Source organism: Stomoxys calcitrans, chromosome 3 (assembly GCF_963082655.1).
Source record: "Stomoxys calcitrans chromosome 3, idStoCalc2.1, whole genome shotgun sequence".
NCBI classification, from domain to species: Eukaryota; Metazoa; Arthropoda; class Insecta; order Diptera; family Muscidae; genus Stomoxys; species Stomoxys calcitrans.
The window spans coordinates 89,820,131-89,842,042 of NC_081554.1; the positions used below are offsets into that span (position 1 = coordinate 89,820,131).

At 40.0% G+C, this 21,912-nt stretch overlaps 1 protein-coding gene across 1 annotated transcript in view; it reads right to left on the bottom strand.

The window, feature by feature from the left end:
• Nucleotides 1-21,912, bottom strand: part of LOC106088699 (guanylate cyclase 32E) — a 186,606-nt gene that overhangs the window by 118,449 nt on the left and 46,245 nt on the right. The gene's annotated exons all lie outside the window — the stretch shown is intronic.

Below are 21,912 nucleotides of genomic sequence, written 5' to 3' on the forward strand. Positions count from 1 at the left end.
TACGGTCCAAATCGGTCAAGAACATGATACATCTCCCATATAAACCGATCTCCCGATTTGACTTTTTGAGCCCTTACAAGCCGCGATTTTTGTCCGATTTGGCTAAAATTTTGCATATAGTGTTCTGTGACTGACTGTCAACAACTGCGCCAAGTACGGTCCAAATCGGTCAATAACCAGATACAGCTCCCATATTTTAGCAGAATCCATGGTGGTGGGTCCGGGCCCGGCCGAACCTAGCACGCTTTTATTTGTTCTTATTAACTCGTATTTGATCAAGGTTATATTAAAAAACCTTACAAATGTTTGGCCTAAAAAATCGAATTGCTTTTTTGGCTTTGCCCTTCTGACAGTATTTGATCACCCTAACCTGAAATTTCTTACACCAAAGACCATGATCCAGAAACAGTTCCTCAGCGTTATTAGTTCAGTTTGCATGATTTATATACCCTTCACCACCACAGTGGTCCAACGTATTGTTATTTTGTGAATTTCTTTGTAACATCCAGAAGTAAAAGAGATAGCCCAATGATAGGTATATTGATTAACTCTGGATAGAGGTATGTCCCTCTGTCTTTTAGGGCTAGAAGCGAATTGTAAAAATTAAGTTCAGATTTAGTATAAGCTCCCATAATGTTGGTCCGATTGGACTTATACTGCAATATCGTAGCATTAACAGATCCTCACGAAATTTAGAAAAAAATAATAACTTAAACAAGTAAAAGCGTGCTAAGTTCGGCCGGGCTGAATCTTATATACCCTCCACTATGGATCGCATTTGTCGAGTTCTTAACCCGGTATCTCTTTTTAGGCAAACATATGATAAAAGGAAAGAATTGATATCATATTGGAGGTATAATATCAAATTATCGTTCGATTCGGACCATAATTGCACTGTTGGAGAACATAGTAGAAGTCGATGTGTAAAATTTCGGTCAATTCCAATAAAAATTGCGCCCTTAAGGGGTTCAAGAAGTAAAATGGGGAGACCGGTTTATATGGGAGCTGTATCAGGCTATAAACCGATTCAGACCATAATTGATACGGATAACCCTGCTCAAGAAGTCAAGATCCCAGATCGGTTTATATGGCAGCTATATCAGGTTATGAACCAATTGAAACCATATTTGGCACAGTTGTTGGAAGTCATAACAAAACACGTCATGCAAAATTTTAGCCAAATCGGATAAAAATTGTGCTCTTTAGTGGCTCAAGAAGTCAATATTTAAGATCGGTTTATATGGTAGCTATAGCAGGTTATGGACCGATTTGAATCGTACTTAGCACAGTTGATGGAAATCATAATAAAACACGTCAAGCGAAATTTTAGCCAAATCGGATAAGAATTGCGCCCTATAGAAGCTGAAGAAGTTAAGGCCCCAGATTGGTTTATATGGCAGCTATATCAGGACCGATTTGAGCCATAATTGGTACAGTTGTTGGAAGTCATAACAAAACACCTCATGCAAAATTTCATTCAAATCGGATTAGAATTTCGCCCTCTAGTGACTCAAGAAATCAAGATCCAAAATCGGTTTATACGGCAGCTATGTCAAAACATGGACCTATATGGCCCATTTACAATCCCAACCGACCTACACTGATAAGAAGTATTTATATAAGACTACAAGCGCCTAGCTTTACTCCTTCGAAGTTAGCGTGCTTTCGACAGACAGACGGACGGACGGACATGGCTAGATCGACTTAAAATTACATGACGATCAAGATTATATATACTTCATGAGGTCTCAGAGGAATATTTCGAATGACGAAATTAGTAACCCCTATCCTATAGTGGAGGGTATAAAAAAGAGGCAAGTTCATAGAGGTGGGAGGCCTGATGCCATGATCGTACTATCATCAGCATATGATACGATCTCTATGCCGTCTGAAGGGGCTGGAATGGAGGATAGTTAGAGGTTAAACATTGCCCTGCCTTGGGGATCTCCCACTTTCACTCTACTGTGTCTCGATTTCTGGCCGGATTTCTCGATTTCTTGGCGATCCGTGGCTGACCGTGCAAAATATCTTTGATAGGTCAAGCGCCACGAGGACCGTCCTATGTCATGGCCTGCGCTTATTGAAATGGCGTGCAGAGCAGTTGTTGTGCTATGTAGTCTTCGACATCCATGCCAATGCTCGGCGATTGGAAATTCACCAACGAAGATCGGAAGGTGTAGCCCCTCAAGCGTCTTGGCTACTGGTGAGAGAAGGGAGATCGGTTTGTACGAGTCCCCCTTACTCGGGTTCTAACCAGGCTTCATTAGCGGAATCACTTTGCCCAGCTTCCAGACATGGGGTACTAAAAGAGTGTTTAAAGACAGTTTGAGAACAGTTGTAAGATACTCAACTCCAGGTTGATCCATATTCTTAAGCATCAGTGTAGAGTTTCCGTCGGGGCCCAACGCCTTGGCGCCACGAATGACATTCGTAACTTCGTCCACGGTAAATTGTGATGGCTGTTCTTCGGCTCGGAGACCACGGATACGACGAATAGCTCTCCTCTTAGCCCTGTCACTTTCGGGATGCACAATAAATTGACGGTTGAACAACCTGGCGCACCTCTTCGGGTCAGTCACGGTTACGTCCTCAAAAGTGACTGAGGTCCTGTTGTTTCTGCTTGGTTTCAATATGTCAAGTAGTTTTTTGTATATAAGGGTTCAAATTCAATCATTTTTATACCCTCCACCATAGGATGGGGGTTGTACTAATTTCGTCATTCTGTTTGTAACTACTCGAAATATTCGTGTGAGACCCCATAAAGTATATATATTCTTGATCGTCGCGACATTTTATGTCGATCTAGCCAAGTCCGTCCGTCTGTCTGTCGAAAGCACGCTAACTTCCGAAGTAGTAAAGCTAGCCGCTTGAAATTTTGCACAAATACTTCCTATTAGTGTAGGTCGGTTGGTATTGTAAATGGGCCATATCGGTCCATGTTTTGATATAGCTGCCATATAAACCGATCTTGGGTCTTGACTTCTTGAGCCTCTAGAGTGCGCAATTCTTATCCGATTTGAATGAAATTTTCCACGTAGTATTTTGTTATGATATCCAAAAACTGTGCCACGTATGGTTCAATTCGGTTCATAACCTGATATAGCTGTCATATAAACAGATCTGGGAACTTAACTTCTTGAGCTTCTAGAGGGCGCAATTCCTATCCGATTTGGCTGAAATTTTGCAAGACGTATTTTATTTTTACTTTCAACAACTGTGTCGAATAAGGTTCAAATCGGTTCATTGCCTGATATAGCAGCCTTGAGCCTCTAGTGGTCGCAATTATTATCCGATTTGCCTGAAATTTTGTACGACGGATCCTCTCATGACCATCAACATATGTATTTATAATGGTCTGAATCGGTCTATAGCCTGATACAGCTCCCATAAAAATCGATCTCTCTATTTTACTTCTTGAGCCCCCAAAGGGCGCAATTCTTATTCGATTTGGCTGACATTTTACACAGGTCTCCAATATATAATTTAATTGTGGTCCAAACCGGACTATACCTTGACATCGCTCTAATAGCAGAGCAAATCTTTTCTTGTATCCTTTTTTTGCCTAAGAAGAGATGCCGGGAAAAGAACTCGACAAATGCGATACATGGTGGAGGGTATATAAGATTCGGCCCGGCCGAACTTAGCACACTTTTACTTGTTGATTATCCATTTTTCCTTGTTAAATGACGAAAATTAAAAACTGCATCTGTTCTCATAATTTTAATATTTCGAGTAACGGTCGGTATGAAAGTGAGTCAGTTGGTTAGTTTGGGATGTAAATAATGTGAAAGTATGTTCTTTGAATATAGATATTGATCACATGGAATTTATAGTTACCCAAAAACGAAAGTACTTAGTAAGACAAACTCGCAGAAGTTTGTAGATCTGGATAAAATTTGTCCAAAAACGTTCGCCCAAGCTTTTCGTATTTTTTTTAGTATTAACAAGTAAAAGCGGGCTTAGTTTGTCCGGGTCGAATCCTATATACCCTGCACCATGGAACGCATTTGTCAAGTTCTTTGAATTACTTTTTCAAATATGTATGAGCTATATCAAGATGTAGACCGTACCGATATGGACCGTAGTTTTTGTGCCCCATAATTATTGTTTCCTCAAGAGGCTTAGAAAGTCAAATTGGGAGATCGGTTTATTATGGCAGCTATATAAAGTTATGCACCAATTTTTAACATATTTGACACAGTCGTTGGAAGTTATAAAAAAGACACCTCATGCAAAATCATGCAGCCAAAGTGGATAAGAATTACGCCCTCTAGCGGCTCAAGAAGTCAACATCCATGATCGGTTTTTATGACACCTATATCAAAACATGGACCGACATGGGTCATTTACAATCCCAACCGACCTACACTAATACGAAATATTTGTGCAACATTTCAAGTACCTAGCGTTTTTCCTTCGAAAGTAAGCGTGCTTTCCACAGACTGAGAGATAGACGGGCATGATTAGATCAACTTAAAATGTAATGGCGAACAAGAATATATATGCTTCATGGGGCCTTAGACCAATATTTCGATGTGTTACAAACGGAATGGCGGTGTTAGTATACCCTTATCTTATGATGGAGGATATTGAAACAACATTAGTGGACGTTTCGGTGGGTTGTCACTATCGCGTTATTCCTTGGGCCTCCCGTCTACCGGCCCCCAGTTCATAGCTTCTCAGCAAAATTTTGAAATTTAATGCAAAATAGAATCAATCAATGACGAACCCTAACCGGCGAACATAATAAATTAAAAATTCTTATTATGCATCTCACTTTCGAGCCACAACATGATTGCTTTTATAAATAAGCTGTAGATCTATAATCGTTAATTAAATCATAGTTTAGCAATTTCTGGAATACATATTAGAAAAACATTTTCAATATAATTAATGAGAAAAATTTATTTGCAATTTCTAATGTGCTCGGCAACTGTCAAGTTGCCCATTCATGTTATTTTATTAGAGCGAAAGTTTATATAAAAACAATCAAATAAAAGATGGAAAAATAAAAAGCTTAAACTAATTAAAAATTATTTGTTTAGTTAGGAAAGCAAATGCAAATGTCAATGCACACAAAAAGAGTGTACAATATTGGACAATATTCAATATTTAACCTTTCTTAACAATTTCAATCACGATTGTCGGACAGTTTTTTGTTAACATTTTTTTTTTAAGTTTTTCTATTTATTATTTTTTTCTATTAACTTTGTGTGCCTGGTATGGCTGGTCAATAAATGTATTATTTACGTAATAATTTTTTTCCCAAAGGGGAAATAGTCAAGCTAATTTGGCCAAGGGAATGAACATCACAAGAAATGAAGCATTTTTATACCCACCACCATAGGATGGGGGTATACTAATCTAGTCATTCCGTTTGTAACATCTCGAAATATTCTACTAAGACCCCATAAAGTATATATATTCTAGATCGTCTCGACGTCCTGAGTCGATCTAGCCATGTCCGCCCGTCCGGCCTCACGATAGAGGTCGAACGCGTAAAGCTAGCCTTTTGAAATTTTGCACAGATACTTAATATCAATGAAGGTCTTTGAGGATTACAAATGGGCCATATTGGTCCAGATTTAGATATAGCTTCTAAAAAACCGATCTCGCGACTTGATTTCCTGTGCTCCTAGATTGGCTGAAATTGTGCATGTAGTGTTCTATTATAACCTCCAAAAACTGTGTCAAGTACGGTCCAAATATAGTTCTATAGTCTATATCTATAATCTAGTTCCTATAATCTATTGGGTTGCCCAAAAAGTAATTGCGGATTTTTTAAAAGAAAGTAAATGCATTTTTAATAAAACTTATAATGATCTTTAATCAAATATACTTTTTTTACACTTTTTTTCTAAAGCAAGCTAAAAGTAACAGCTGATAATTGACAGAAGAAAGAAAGAAATTACAGAGTCACAAGCCGTTGAAAAATTTGTCAACGCCGACTATATGAAAAATCCGCAATTACTTTTTGGGCAACCCAATAGTTCCTTCATAAACCAATCCCCCGATTTGACTTCTTGAGCCCTTGCAAGCCGCAATTTTTGTCCGATTTGGCTGAAATTTTGCATGTAGTGTTCTGTTATGACTTCCAAACACTATGCCTAGTACGGTCTAAATCGGTCAATTACCTGATATAGCCCTCATATAAACAAGTCTACCGATTTGACTTCTTGAACCCTTACAAGCCGCATTTTTTTCCGATTTGCCACAAATTTTGCATGCGGTGTTCTATTGCGACTTTTAACAACTGCGCCAAAGACGGTCCAAATCAGTCTATAACCTGATGTAGCTCACATGTAAACCGGTCTCTCGGCCATCCTTGATCGGTTCATGGTTTGAAAAAAGTTTGGTATGTAGAATAAAATTATGCCCTAACAGAATCTACGGTGGTGGGTTCCCAAGATTCGACCCGGCCGAACTTAGCACGCTTTTAATTGTTTTTGATTACTGAAAGGAAATTGCCACACAACAGGTTGGATTTGATCACATGCACTCCAATTGGAAACGTTACTTAGGTGGCTAGTTTGAACAATGAAATAGTGAAACTTATTTAGGGAAAACCAATTTTGTATTCGATACTGGGTCCAAGAAGAGACCCCTGCTGGTGTTCATGGTATCGATAATATCTATACCATAAAAACCATAAACACACCTATGAGGTATATATAATGCTCAAAAGACATAAAAGCTGTGGACTAGAAAATAAATAATAATCATTCAAATTGAAAGGTAGGGATGAAAAGGAGTGCAGATATTAATCCGCGCCATGCCACTATGGACATACACCTAAGCCAGTAATCGGCTTGTTGTGCGCTCTTAAAACTATAAAGTAACCTCTAAAAAGAAAATTTTAGGCTAGAAATTCCGTGCTTCTTACAAAAACCTTTATTGGTTTCAATACCACTAAGTGCCGGTATCTGTTAGACGCGAAAGCCGCGCAATGACAAAGGAAATACTCCAACGTCTCATCATCTTCCCCGCATACCCTACACATGCTATCACTTGTCGCACCCATTTTACATAAGTGAGCTCGTAGTACTATGTATCCCGTTATGATACCAATAGCTATACTGACCTCCTTTTTGCTTCCTTTCAGTAATAGCCTCGTCTTCTCACGATCTGGATCCCCCCATAGGATTTTCGCCGTCCTACCCACCGTTTCACTGTTCCAATATGTTGCATGCGCAATCGTTGCCCTCTCTTTTAACTCGGACTTCGTCGACCCGAAAGGCTTCGGGTTAACCAAGTTTATTGACGGCAGTCCTCTGGCCTTCACCGCCAAATCGTCTGCCCTTTCATTTACCCTTACTCCGTTATGGCCCGGCACCCAAACGATGCGCATTTTGTCATCCTCAGAGAATAGGTTAATCTCCGTCTTACACTGCAAGACTATTCGTGACCTTACCGTCCTGGTTGTTATAGCCCTTATGGCAATTTTACTGTCGGTAAAGATGTTCACACTCGACGTCCTCGCGTTAGCAGCACACCATGTCACGCATTCCGTGATCGCCCGGATCTCCGCCTGCAGGACCGTATTATGGTCAGGCAGTCTAAAATAGATCTCAGTTCCTAGGTCCTCAATGTAAACTCCCAGGCCCACTTGGTCCTATAGCTATAATCCATCCGTGTAACATGATCTTCAGATGGCAATAGTAGGGTTCCGTCAATCCAAGACTGTGCCTCTGGCAGCAGGGCCTCGCACTCGACTTAAAGGTTCATCTCAGGTATCTCATGGGAAACCTCTTCCCTTCCTTCTAGGTTTCCTATCGTCGCCTCGATTATCCGCGATGGTATGAGCTGCTCCCACCCTCAATCCATTCTCCCATCGCCTTAAATCTCATAGCCGCAGTGGCTGCCTCACACTTAATATGTATGCCAATGGGTCGGATATTTAGAATAGTCTCCAGTGCCCTAGTGGGCGTGGTCCTCATTGCTCCGCCTATGCCAAGACAACATGTTCTCTAAACCTGTTGTATGGTCCTTATGTTGCACTTTTTCTCCATAGCAGTCCACCAAACTACAGAGGCGTAAGTAAGTATTGGTCTAATCACACTAAGTAAGTATTAGTCTAATCAGGCTCCTGTAGAGCCAGTGGACTATCCTCGGATTCAGGCCCCATTTCAAGCCTACGGCCTGCCTACATAGTGCCCGACATCTGTGAGCCTTTTCAGTACGCTCCTGAATGTGACACTTCCAATTCAGTTTCCTGTCCAAGATCACACCTAAGTCTTTGACCTTGTCAGATATCGAAATCGTCTTATTGAGGAAACGTGGTGCGTTAAATTGGTCCACCTTCGTCTTCCTCGTGAACAGGCATATTTCAGTCGTCTCTGGGTTAACATTGAGACCTCTGGGTCTAGCTCAGTCATATGCCATATGCAAGACCCTTTCGGCCTTTGTGCATAGCTCGTTCGGATCCTAACCCCTTAGAAGTATTATAACATCGTCTGCATAGCAGACGGTTTCAAATCCGTCCTCAGTTAGCATCCGAAATAGCCCATTTATGGTGGTCGCCCATAGGAGTGGCGATAAAATGCCGCCCTGTGGCGTGCCTTGTGCCACCTTCTCCCTTATATTTATGCCATGGGGCACACAATTTATCCACCTGTTCTTTAGCATATGGTTTATCCAGTCTCTAAGAATCGGATCCACCCGCTATTAGTCTAAGGATTGGATCAGTGTGTCGGTTCGCACATTGTTAAAAGCCCCCTCAATGCCAATGCATACAGCCATTTTGTACGTTTTGGCATCGAAGGATTCTTCTATTTTACGCCCATCCTCGTGCAGGGCAGTCTCCACCGACCTTCCCTTGACGTAAGCATTCTGTTTGTATTTGAGCAGTTCGCTGGATGTCATACTCTTTATCATGGTGTCCACAATACGTTCCATTGTTTTGAGTAGAAAGGCTTATGGGTCAGTAGGCCTTTGGTGTCGCATAACTTGCCTTGCACGGCTTGGGTATAAACCCACCACCCTTGCCTCCTGCCAGGGTTTCGGAGTATATGGAAGTCCTAGGCACTCTGTGAAAATTTTGGCCAAAATTTAGTAATGCCGGAAATATTCCATCAGGACCGAATGACTTAAATGGTTTGAAGCTCCTCAAGGATTCCTTCACCATAAATTCCGTAATTATAAACCTTCAATCAACGTCATTAATAATAAAAAGTTCCGGTGTCTCAGTGAGTCCCTTCATATCCTGTGGAAAATGGATTTTCATCCAAAGCCCCAACATGTCAACATCATTCAAATTGTTAGTTCCCCATAATTATTAAGAAATTTTACATAAATGTGATGTTTTGCATGCTAGATAACGACTGAAATGCAAATTTGCCCATAAACATTTCTCACATATCAGTCAGTGCTGTCTGATTAAACTTCAAGCTCAATGAATAGGGACCTTCTTTTTATCGCCGAGTCCGAACGGCGAGTCGTGGTGCGACACCTCTTTGGGGAGAAGATTTTACATGGCAAAGTATCTCACACCGCTGTGAGATGTTCTAGCCAAGAATCGAACTCAGGCGTTCAGGCCATAGCCGGACATGGTAACCTATGAGCTATGATGGCCACCACCCCTTGTCACTATGGACATACACCAAAGCCAGTAGTCGGCTTGTTGTTCGCTCCAAATATGAAAAAGTAATCTCGAAAGAGAAAATTTAAGTCAGGCAATCTGTGCTGCTAACAAAATCCCTAATTGTACCTATATCACGCCCCTTAGTCGGACCATAGACGAAGGCTTGGCAGCCCCTACAAATTTTCGAAATAGCGAGGTGATCTATGAACTCTATGGGCCTGCCAAAAGGCGCTCGGACAACCTTGCGCATGATCTTCATAACACTTGAGCTTTAACCATTTCAAAATTCAAAGAGTTGTCTCTATCCGTTTTCAAATGGCATATTTTTTACCAGCTTTTTATTCGATTTTCTCCCACTGTGCGTCTCATCATAATCCCTGCATTTCATATACATGTTTTCGACTTATTTTGCATAAGTAAGCTCGTAGTTGTATGTGTCCCGTTATGATACTAAAACCTAACTGACCTATTTCTTACTACCTTTCATTAATAGCCTCGTCTTCTTAAGATCCAGATCTCCCCAAAGGATTTTCGTCGTCCTACCGACCGTTTCGCTGTTCCACAGTGTTACATGTGTGCGTTCTTCGCCTACGCCCTTAACTTGGAGTGTGTCGACCGGTAAGTCTTCACCGCTAAATTCTTTACTTTCTTTATCCTCCTGCTCAGCTATGGCCCGGCACCCAAATATGGCGTACCGTCCTCAGAGAAGGATTGTGCTATCCTTACACTCTAAGACTGTTTGTGACGGGAAAACTGAGAAGGTTATAGACGACGAAGTGAGCTCCTTTTTAATGCCCATTTCGAATGCCTTGCCGCAGAACGGCGCGAAACCACTAACTAGAATAGTTTCTGCGGCTGATTACCTAAGGTTATTACCTCACTAGTATCACTAGCACTAGGCGGGGAAAAACGGCTTTGATTGCTTTGTAACATATAAAATATAGAAAGACTCCGAATAAATCCTGGGTAGAATTCTGCAGTTCCGTGGAGGATTCATCTGAGGCCTCTAGGCTAAGGAAGATTCTGTTCTCGAGACCTATTACGGTGGGGTATATTCAGAAGTCAGAGAATAGAATGTATGGACAGTGTCTAGTGAGGACTAGACCAGAACCATCGCTGATACACATTTCCCGGGAAATTCTCCAACGGACAACGTGGCGCCAGAAGAGGTTGTCACTGATATGCATTCGTCGGAGGCCATTAGGGAAATTGTGTCCGAGCCGAAAATCGTTTGGGCGATAAGAAGTTTCGACCACTTTAAGTCGCCACGCCCTGATGATGTATCACCGGTTGAATTAAAGTTGTATCTGATAGACTGGTTCCCTGGCTTAGGGAGATATACTCTGCTTGTATCAGAATGTCATATATACCTGTGAGATGGAGGGACACGAAGGTCATTTTCATTCCGTAAGCAGGAAAACCCTACCACATGAAGGCGAAAGATTTTCTGTCATCCTTTATGCTGAAGACTCTGAGAGGTTGATAGAAACATATCTTAGGGTAAAGAACCCTGGAGATCGCCTGTCGCGGCAGCAGCATGCATATTGTAAAGGCAAATCCACTGAAACAGCCCTCAACGACCTAGTCGGCTACATAGAGGGTTCTATCGCTGTCAAGTAATGTACAATGGTAGCATTTCTTGACATTTATATAAAATCGACGTCAATCATGAAGGAATTGGTGTTCCCAGGCATCAACTCTACCGTAAGAAAGTTTATTAATAACTTACTTACTAAAAGATGCATTACTGCAGGCTTGGGATCTATGGATCTAAAAAGATGGGTCGGCAGAGAAACACATCAAGGAGGTGTACTGTTTCCTCTACGTTGGAATATAGCCATTAACAATATATTATTGTCTATGGAAGAAAAAAGGCGTAAAAGTGATCGCGTATGCTGATGGCGTGGCAATTGCGATTAGGGGAAAGTTTCCCAGCACTCTAAGAGATATAGCAATAACAACAGCAAAGTGGGCTACCGAAAGTGGTCTAGGTATAAATCCGTGCAAGACAGAAGTATTTCTTTTCAGCAGAATATACAAGTTGCCTACAGTGGAACCTGTCTCCTTGGGTGGAAAGAATGTTCCATTTACAGAAAGCGCAAAGTGTTTTGCTGGACAGGAAATTGGCCTTCAAACCCAACATTTTGGAAAGGGCAAGAAAGGCCACTCTTACCCTATACACCTGCAAGAAAGCCATTGGCAAAAGTTGGGGATTTGAGCAGCGTGTCATGCTTGGGTATATATTGCAGTTGTCAGATCTATTACGCTATATGGTGTTGTTGTCTGGTGGACGGCGCTTCAAAAATCCATCTACTGCTCAATACTTAATCGGATCCAAAGGATGGCTTGTTTGTGCATTACAGCCACATTGAGGACGACACCATCTGATGCACTGAATTTAATGCTGATGTCTCCGGACATTGTGGCTACCCAAATTGCAGCGACCACTGCCGTGAGGTTAAGGGAGCTTTCTCATTGGTCATGTGGCGGCTACGGACACTGTATTATCTTTGATACAATGTACGATGTTTCAGGCAGTATGGATTACACCCTACCTGAGTCGCTTTATGATAAAAATTACTGTATCACTATTCCTGATAGAACCGATTGGAACTACGATATTCCTGGTAACAGAAGTTACATAGACTTCTATACGAATGGATCCAAACTAAACGACCAGGTGGACTTTGGGGTGTACTCTAAAGATCTAGAACTGGTCATATCGAGGAGGTTACCCGACCAGTGCAGTGTGTATCAAGCAGAGATCCTTGCAATTAAGGAAGTGGTGGAATGTCATTACGACGATTTGCATAAATATCTTCTGAGACAGCCAGGCAGCCAATAAATCCCTAGAGAACGTATTTCTGAACACAAAAACCGCCCTCAACTGTGGCAGATCTTTCAACGAGATGGCTGAACAGTTCAAAATTCACCCGTTCAGTGTGCCGGGCCACAGAGATATCCCAGGGAATTGTAAAACGGATGAGCTTGCGAGACTAGGAGCTACCCTACACATTCCAGGGATACTGGAATCTGTGGGTATGCCTCTAGCGACATGTGAGGTAAGTTTTCAGGACCAGGCCCGAAGGTCAACGAATGATAGATGGTCACAAAGAGGGGCTTTCCAAAACTATGTAGCCTAATCTAGACTTGGAGTGGTCTACTGATGTGCTGTCATTGGCTAGAACAGATGTCTTAGTCATTGTGTCCGTCATGACAGGTCACTGTCTAATCGGAAAACTTGCTGACAGACTGAAGGTTGCCACCAACGACTTTTGCAGAAGCTGTGAGGACATCGAAGAGGAGGAGACTATAGAACACCTTCTGTGTGTGTGTCCCGCAATAGCAGTCAGAAGGAGTTCCACTTTAGGTTCTCATTTCTTTGAGAACCTGTCTGATTTAGCGGATGTGAACATTCGCAAGTTATTGGGCTTTTTAAGCGATCTGGATGGTTCAACGGTAGGAACTAGAAGACATCTTCATTCTTCTGTTCCTGTGGTATCACAAAGAACGAAAACGTCTGAGTGATTCTGATGGCAGACTGCCACTTAAACCTAACTTAACCTAACCTAACGTATAAAATATTCCATTAAATACTTAATAATTAATGGCCTTGAAAATGTCACTTTTTGAAGACAGTTTTGCTTTTTTCCACAGATTTAATATTTACTTACACAAAGAATGAGAGCAATGATAAAGTTTTGGAATTTTAGTCTCAAGGGCATAACGAGAACATTGCAGATGATAACTTGCCATAGATTTTCATAAAGTAATTAAAAGAACATGTTAGTAAAAGAAAATGGGAAAAATGTGATATTATAAAAGTGTGTTTACACCAGTGCTGCGCAGTCCGACAATTTTGCCTGGAGTCGGAGTCGAGAAAATACTAAATTTGCAAAGACATAATTTCAATGAGATTTTTTCTAAAGAGAGCATTTTATTGACATGTGTTAAAGACAAAATTTTAAATCAAAATTATAATGGAATCTAATTTAATTTTTCTTTAAGGCAAAATTTTGATAAATTTTTTTTAGGACAAAATTTAAAAAAAAATTATTGAATTTTTTTAATTTTCAATGATATTTTTGTAAAAAAATTATTGAAGGTTTCTTCAAAGACAACACATCAATAACAATAGCGTTCAAACAAATGAGGCTATCTGCATGAAAATAATTTAAAAAAAAAATAATAAATACTTCTTATTGATGTAGGTCGTGGTCCGTTGTAAATGGGTAATTTGGTCCATACGGATCGAAGTTTATAATACCAATCAATTCAAAAATAGTTAAAAATTGTTTCGTACTACGTTTCTGAGTACGGGCTTTCAAATTGTTCGAATACTGACCTATCGTGATTTCGGCTAATTGTTGAACGGATGGACGAATATGAGTAGATTGACCGACGAATGGGTAGAAAAATACCTACAAATCGACCTGTTTTAGAAAAATTCTAGATCGAGTTAGAAAAGAGTTAAGCTATTGAAATTTGGATTGGTGTAAATCAGACGAATGAAACTAGTTAAAACAAGTAAAAGCGTGCTAAGTTGGGCCGGGCCGAATCTTGGGAACCAACCACCATGGATTCTGCTAAAAATTTATACAAAATAAATTTAGCTGAAGGGCATATTTTTATTCTATACTAGCTGAACCAGGCTTGGGGATGTTTTGGGGGATGAGGCGGCCACTCAGTGACTTGGCTATGTCAGATTCGTGTTCTATTCTAAAAAAATAACTCTTTTTTGAGCAATTGCAATGCTTCAGCAAATACTTCCTATTTGGGCGGTGTTATATGGGTGGGGTGGCCCCATAGACACTTTTCCCGAATATTAATAACGGATTCGTTCTTTACTTCCAAAGACCTTTCATTTGAGCCCCATATTGCTATGGTCGTAAAATTGTCCGCTTTTTGGGTGTTTTGGGGGTTGGGGAGGTCCCCCAATCACTTGGTCCGACAATTGGATATCAGATCCGTTTTCAAATCTTAAATACCTTGCATACCTATATCAGGTAATTGACCGACTCAGACCGTAATAGGCATAGTGTTTGGAAGTCATAACAGAACACTACATGCAAAATTTCAGCCAAATTGGTCAAAAATTGCGACTTGTAAGGGCTCATGAAATCAAACCGAGAGATCGGTCTATATGGCAGCTATATCCAAATCTCTACTGATCTGTGCCATATTGCAGAAGTATGTCCAGGGGCTTAACTTTACTCACTGTCCCAAATTTCGGCGATATCTGACAATAAATGCGCCTTTTATGGCCCCAAAACCTTAAATCGAGAAATCGGTCTCGGTTGGCCCCGAGAAATCGGTCTATATGGCAGCTATATAGAAATCTGAATCGATCAGTGCCAAATTGACGAAAGATATCGAAAGGCTCAACACTACTCACTGTCCCGAATTTCCGCAAAATCGGACAATAAATTTCGATTTTATAGGCCTAAGACCCTAAATCGGAGGATCGGAGGATATGACAGCTATATCCAAATCTGGACCGATCTGGGAGAAATTGACGAAGGATGTCGAAGGGCTTAACACAACTTACTGTCCCAAATTTCAGCAAAATCTGATAATAAATGTGGCTTTTATGAGACTAAGACACTAAATCGGCGTATCGGTCTACATGGCAGCTATATCTAAATCTGAACCGATCTGAGCCAAATTGATGAAGAATGTCGAAGGGCTTAACACTACTTACTGTCCCGAATTTCAGCAAAATCGGACACTAAATTTGGATTTTATGGGCCTAAGACCCTAAATCGGAGGATCGGTCTATATGGCAGCTATATCCAAATCTGAACCGATCTGGGCCAAATTGACGAAGGATGTCGAAGGGCCTAACACAACTCACTGTCCCAATTTTCAGCAAAATCTGATAATAAATGTGGCTTTTATGGGCATAAGACCCTAAATCGGCGGATCGGTCTATATGGTGGCTATGTCAAGATGTCGAAGGGCCTAACACAACTCACTGTCCCAATTTTCAGCAAAATCTGATAATAAATGTGGCTTTTATGGGCGTAAGACCCTAAATCGGCGGATCGGTCTATATGGGGCTATGTCAACTTCGACTTATGGACAAAAAAGAATCTGTGAAAAGTTTCGGCTCAATATCTCTATTTTTAAAGACTGTAGCGTGATTTCAACAGACAGACGGACGGACAAGTAATTTTAAAGAAATCATACATTTTGGTACCAAAATGTACGAAATAGCTTATTTACTTTTGCATAGTGCCTCACAAATGTCGCCAGCATTAGGAAGGGATAACCAACGCTGAAAATTTTTTCTGATGTTCTATCCTCGATTTGAACCCAGGCTTCTGGTGTCATGGGTGGACAAGCTAACCTCTGCGCTATGGTGGCCTCCATTTGATAATTATTAATTTTCGTATTTACTAAGAAATTTTAGATCGTGAGTATTTTTAACTGGTTTTGTGTTGAATAAACCAAATGTACGTAAATCTATTTGATTGAAGGTATGTTCGACCGATTTGGTCAAATAGTGCAATAATGTGGTCATTTGTAAATCGATTCTCGCAAAAGAATTGTACATATGGCTGCCATTAAATCGGTTCGGATTAAGACATGAAGGGGGACATGTATTACCAGATTTTAAATTTAACTAAATCCTTTGTCGGCATATTCCTCAATAGATTTCCTCAACATTTTGCACAATCTCTCTCTTATGACTTTTACTATGTGTGCCTATTATGATTGAAATCAGTTCAGATTTAAATATATAGTCCGAATAAATATTTTCGTCCGCTTTTAACTAATTCTACAATAATGTGGTTTTTTTGTTAACAGATCCTATTTCATAGATATTTAAACGCTCCCGATCTTTACTTTTAGCTCCTTTGCAAGTGCATTTATCAATTAATCTTCTCAAAATTTTGCATTGCGGTTTTTTCTATGACTCCAATAATAAGTAAAAACTTTGGACGAAATTCTTTTTTCTAAATTTAATCAAATTTAATGATATAGTCTGCATCTCCAATGTGGTGTAGGGTATAAAAGGTTCGGCTTTACTCGACGTTAGTCTGTCCTAACATGTTTTTATGTGATGCGTATGATTGATGTCATGGATTACCAAAGTACGTATACCTCATCATGGTGTGTAGGTACTAACGAATGAATTTTCTTGAGCTAAAATATTATAAAGTTCAAAGAATTACAAAAAACAGAAAATTCAAGAACAAATACACAACACTATAACAATGGTGTCATCATCCACGTCATCCACACACCCGACGTTGAACTCCTGAGCTCGAATCCTGGCGAGAACATCAAAAAAAATTTTCAGCGGTGTTTACTAAATGGTATGGCCGCCATGTAAAAACTTCTCATCAAAGAGGTGTCGCTCTGCGGCACAAAGTTTGCACACGGCTATAAAAAGGAGGCCTCTTATCAGTGAGCTTGAAACTTTAATCGGAGAGCACTCATTGATATGTGAGAAATTTTTTCTTGTTCCTTAAAGGAATGTTCATGGGCAAATTCGCAATGTACCTCACAAACGTCGCTAGCATTAGGAGGGGATAACCTCAGCTGTATTTACTTAACTTGGGTACATTACTTCATAAGGCGGAGGGCAGACTCTAAAATGATTTCCAGTAAAATTTTATATATCATAATTTCATATGTATAAGCGCAATAGGAACAACAAATCTGAAACAATAACATGAAGTCAAAACTTATAAATTTGCTGAGCATTTGTGACGTTTACAACTTTTTGACAGTCGAAAACCTATAAAATCTCCATACGCCCCATTTCCTTTCACTAGAAATTGTCGATATTTTTCCTGTTTTCCGAATATCCCACTGTAATAAGGTTTTAAATGCTAGGATATTCCGTAGCCTAGAGGTCTCAAATGTATTCTCCACGGAACTGAAGAATTCCACATGCAGTATGTTTCAGCTCGCCCTTGTTGTTTCTTAGCTCAACCTTATTGACATTCAAGTCATGTGGTATCCTTGTAGCTTTTGTCCTATTGTCTTCTGCAATCCTTTCTTAGATCAAACAGTTCTGGGATGGTAATACAGTAACCTCATAAACAAAAACTGCCTACAGCCAGTTAAGAGATACTGTGATATTGTAATTTAGCTTAAATGTAGTGCAAATAATACGCTGCCTTTTGTGGAAAAGAGAATTCCCTCCATAACTAGAGTTTGCCTATTGGGATTTCATTATACGTTTCAACGGACCAAGTTGAAACAATTTTAACCTGCTGAATAGAAACTGTAATAATAATACTTGGTTTTATGTCAATGGAACATTGTAAACAAAAGGATTAGCATAAAAGAAATTTTGGTTGCGAGAACCAGAGATACTAAAATTTAATATTTATACATAAGCTACCGAAATTACGTGCTTTTTTGCTGAAAAATCATGTCACGTGATTTTATGTAACACGTTATATTCGTATCACGCGCAGGCCTCTGGTGCTATGGGCGACAGATTTACAACTCTTTTAGCTCTTTGAGTTTTAATTCCCAATCCCAATTCGAACAGCTAATGAGAGCTTATAAACAATTCAAATGATTACATTGTTGTACAAACCTCCCCATCCCCATTGCCATGGTGTTGTGTATTTGTTGTTTATTTTGATGTTTCGTGTAAGTCTTTGAACTTTACAATATTTTAGCTCAAGAAAAATCATTCTTTAGAGCCTACACACCATGGTGATGTATACGTACTTTGTTAATCCATGGCATCAATCATACGCATTGAGTTTCCTCACGCAAATTATCTCAAATACAAGAATGAATTTGTGTTTGTTTGCCGGTTTGTTTGTTTGTTCCGTATAGACTCAAAAACGGCTGAATAGATTATTTTGAAATTTTCACAGATCGGGACAGTATGGAATTGAAATGAAAGGTATCCAAGAGTAGAGTACGAATTTCATAATAAAAGTTGGGTCCAAATAACGGGGGCCGCCCCAACTCTAAAACCCTATAAAAAAAGGTTCACTGGACGAGCATGGCAATTAGTAGATTACGAATATGGTCAGGAAGAAGAAATATGCCCGTTACCCCAAAAATACCAACCAAAATCACAAGTGGACCAATACAGACAATATGGATATCAAGTGGAAGGTATTAAAGAGTGTAATACGAATGTGATATTAAAAATAAGGTACAAGTACCCAGAAAGTCGCCCTAACCCCAAAATGTCTACAAGCAAACAAATTGGTCATCCATATCAATATGGGGCTTAAATGAAAGGCATTCGGGAGTAGATTACGAATCTGGCATACAAAATCAGATCGGAGAGTAGGGGGTCACCCCACCCCCCCATAAACGCCGCAAATGAGAATATAGAAGGCAGGGTTTGAATTCAGGAATACGACTATGTGAGAAGGTATTCATGCCAATCGTCAATATGGTGTTATATCTTAGCCACTCTAATCCTTTTTTTACTACAACAATCTCCGTTTGATACACTTTACAGTCGTCGGGTAAACTTCTCCCTATAATCATTTCTTGTTCCTCAAAGCACACCCCAGGGCTCATATGTAGTATAGTTTGAAACCATATGTGGGGAAGTCTATGTAACTTTAATTACCATGGATATTGAAGTTCCAATCGGTTCCATCAGGAATAGCGTACCGTACTTTGTATTCAATAGCAGCTCAGTCAATGAACAACTTATCTATACTGCCTGGAACATCGGGCATTGTAAAGCAGTGTCCGTTGATACTGCGCAGAGAAGCTCTCTTAGCCTGACAGAAGTGGTCACAGCAATTTGTCTAGCTACAATGTCTAGAGGAATTAGGTGTAGCATAAAATTCAGTATATCAGATGATGTCGTTCTCAATGCGGCTGTGATGTACCAACAAGCCATCCATTGGATTCGGCCGAGTATAGAATAGTCAGTGATCATGGATATTGTATTACCCATCGGTTCTATCAGGAATAGAGAACATCGGGCATGGTATCAGTGATAACGTAGTGTTCGTATAGGCTGCATGACCAAGTAGAAAGCTTCCTGAGACTCACAGCAGTGACCGTAAGACAATTTGTCTAACCACAATGACCAGAGTCAGTAGGTGTAGCATTAAATTCAGTGCATCGGATGGTGTCGTCTTCAGTGCGGCTGTGATGCACACACAAGCCATCCTTTGAATCTGGCTGTGTATTGAACAGTAGGTGGAATTTTGAAGCGGCGTCCACAGACTACAATACCATATAGCATTATGGGTCCTATAACTGCAGTATACAACCAGTGCATGACACTCAGTTTTTATATCTCCAACTATTGCCAATGGCTCTCTTGCAGGTGAAGAAGAAACCAATATGTTTGATTTGAAGTTAAATTTCCTGTCTAGCAAATCACTCTGGTATTTTGCGCTTTTAGTAAATGGGACGTTTTCTACTCTTAAGAAGTAAGGTGCCACCGTGAGTAACTTGACGGACTTACGCCTCAACAACTTTCGGTAACCCTCTTTGCTGTTGTGCGTAGAGCTTCGTGAAATATACTTTCTGGGAAATATTCCCTAAAAAGTAGTAGCCTCATCATCTGCACACCCGACGCTGAACTCGCGAGTTGGAATCCTGGCGAGAACATCAGAAAAAATTTTCGGCGATGGTTATAAAATGGTATGGCAGCCATGTAAAAACTTCTCATCAAAGAGGTGTCGCTGTGCGGCACGCTGTTTGCACACGGCTGTAAAAAGGAGGCCTGTCATCAGTGAGCTTGAAACTTTAATCGGAGAGCACTCATTGATATGTGAGAAATTTTCCTTTTTTCCTTAACGGAATGTTCATGGGCAAATTTGCAATGTACCTCAGAAAAATCGCCAGCATAAGGAGGGGATAACCTCAGCTGTCTTTACTTGACTGTTATCTTTATTTGGTAGCAGATACCGGCACTTAGGGGAGCGGTATTGAAAACAATTCAATTAAGGATTTTGTAAGTAGCACGGTATTCCTTACTTAAAATTTTCTTTTTAGAGGTTACTTTTTGGTATTTTGAGTGCACAACAAGCCGATCACTGGCTTAGGTATACGTCCATAGTGGCAATGGGCAGATTAATATCTGCACCCTCTTTTCAACCTAACCTAACCTACTTGGGTACACAACTCCGCCAGGAGGAGGGCCAACTCTAAAAAGATTTCAAGTTATCACTTATATATTATAATTTCATATGTATAAGTGCTATAGAAACAACAAATCTGAAACAATAACATGAAATCATAACTCAACAAGTTGCTAAGCAATTTCGAAGTTTGTGACGCTTACAACTTTTCGATAGTCGAAACCCTATAAAATCGCCATACGTCTCCTTTCCACTCACAAGAAATTGTCGATACTTTTCCTGACTTCTGAATGTGTCTGTGGATGCTAGGATCTTCCGTGCTCTAGAGGTCTCGAATGTATTCTGCACGGAACTGAAGAATTCCCCATGCGGTGTGTGTCAGATCGACCTATTTGTTTCTTAGCTCAGCCTTACTGACGATCCAATCGTGTCAAAGATACTGTGATATTGTAATTTTGTTTACATGTAGTTTAAATAACACGCTGTCTTTTGTGGAAAAGCGAATTCTCTCCATAACTAGAGTTTGCCTATTGGGATTTCATTCTACGTTTCAAGGACCAAGTTGAAACAATTATAAAAGAAATTTTGGTTGCGAGAACCAGAGATACTAAAATTTAATATTTATGCATAAGCTACCAAAATTACGTGCTTTTGTTGTTAAAAAAATCACGTGACATATATGTAACACGTTATATTCGTATCACGCGCAGGCCTCTGGTGCTATGGGCGACTGAATTACAACTCTTTTAGCTCTTTGAGTTTTAATCCCCAATCCCAATTCTAACAGCTAATGAGAGCTTCTAACCAATTCAAATGATTGCATTGTTTTACAAACTTTCCCATCCCCATTGTCATGGTGTTGTGTATTTGTTTTTTGTAAGTCTCTGAACTTTACAATATTTTAGCTCAAGAAAATTCATTCGTTAGAGCCTACACACCAAGGTGATGTATACGTACTTTGTTAATCCATGGCATCAATCATACGCATTGAGATGACTCACGCAAATTGTTACCTATAAAAGCATGTAAGGACGTACTAATGTCGGGTAAAGCCGACGCTTTGATACTCTACACCACATTGGGGATGCAGACTGAATGGTTAAAATTTGCTTAAATTTTGAAAGAAGAATTTCGCCCAAAATTCTTGTTTATTATGGGAGTCATAGAAAAAATCGCAGTGCACACTTTTAAGAAGATTAATTGAAAAATTCACTTGCAAAGACCCTGAAAGTGAAGTTCGGGAGCATTATTAAAAGTTCAATCGATTTCTATAAAATGGGATGGGACGGTAAA